The following is a 1,616-nucleotide window of genomic DNA, read 5'->3' on the forward strand; positions in this document are numbered from 1 at the left end:
CATCTCTATGAAGGGTCCTCTGACCAGGATCCAGATCCTGCCACTCCTTCCAGGTGAATTTCACAGCCACATCATCAAATGACACCAGCTTCTGTAATGGCACGTTTCCATCAAGAAATTAAACCTGGGTTATGAGAATTCCAACTTGGAATTTCATTATGGTGCAGGTATGCTTTTTTCTTACATAAAATGTTTGCAGCTAGCTTTATTATTTATTCACTGGGAGAATTCAACACCAAACTAGAAATATTTGACAATACATAAACCTGGTCATTAAAATACACAGATTTGCAGGGCAATGGTGGCTTATGCCTGTAATCCTAGCTATTCAGGGGGCTGAGGTCTGAGGATCAAGGTTCAAGGACAGCCCAGGCAGGAAAGTCCATGACACACTTATCTCCATTAAACCACCAGAAAATGAAAGTAGCACTGTCACTCAAGTGGTAGCACTCACCTTAACCTGAAGAGCTGTGGGAATACAACCAGACCCAGAATTCAAGCCCCAAGACCAATAAAAAATTACAGTTTCCATAATGCATGCAAACACATTTCTGTTGCTAGCAATAGAGACAAGATAAAAACTCTAAGGCGACAATAATCTGGCATGATAACATTAAGTGTAAGGAAGTGGCTGAAAAATTATATTATCATTTTTGATAAAATTTCAGTACATACCAGGGTAAAAATGAATTAAAGTAATATTTTTCCTTCATTTACACATACTGCTTCACCATAAATCCTATTTAGACCTTCCATTAACAAGTACTCAAAAAGCAAGCAGCACACATTCAGGATATCACATGGAATACAGAACATAGGAAATTGCTAGATCTATGAAAAGCAGTCTCCACATGGATGTTCAAAAAACAGTAACAGTACTCCAGAAAGTAACTAATGATTGATTAGGCCCTTATACAATTTAATTGAGTTCCCACATGAAAATATCTGTGGTTCACCATGTTTGGTTTAAATACTAAATATTGAAATGTGGTCATGGATACCCTGATATTTCCTTCCTATGTAAAAAACAACTGCTACCATGAAATTTTGTAAACTTTGCCTACATTCTACAATACAAAATATGGTGGAGGGAAAAAATGTTCCTTGACAAGGTTTTCATTTGAATAGGCCTTCATTGAAGGTGAAGGCAAATATCGAGAGGCTCAAGGAACACTCAAGATGACAAAAATGATCAATATGACCAAATGCTCAAATGCATCACATATTCCTCAGTCCTTTCTCCAGTAGATCTTTAAGGATGTATTTTCACTCGTGTTAGTTAATAGTGAAATACCACAGAGATCAAAAACAATTAGTGAGCAAACACCTGTGAAATTTTGTGACAAGTGATATATTTCTAATAGAATACATCTCATCACTGTATGATTTTTTTTTCAACACTAGTTCCAATCTTATACTGGCAGTGAATTTAAATATTCAACAGTAGTGGGATGGAAAAAAAAAACTGAATACCACATCAAATGAAGTTAGACCAACACAAAATCAGGAGAAAACAGATTTTCTTGTAGTCTATCAATTGGTAGAAGGAAGTGCTTTTCTGTAGGGAACTCTGAAGTTGAGCTGAAGGGAAAAAGGTTTGAGAGGTTGGAATTCCA

Source organism: Dipodomys spectabilis, unplaced genomic scaffold (genome assembly GCF_019054845.1).
Source record: "Dipodomys spectabilis isolate Male_0828 unplaced genomic scaffold, ASM1905484v1 ptg000227l, whole genome shotgun sequence".
Lineage (NCBI taxonomy): Eukaryota > Metazoa > Chordata > Mammalia > Rodentia > Heteromyidae > Dipodomys > Dipodomys spectabilis.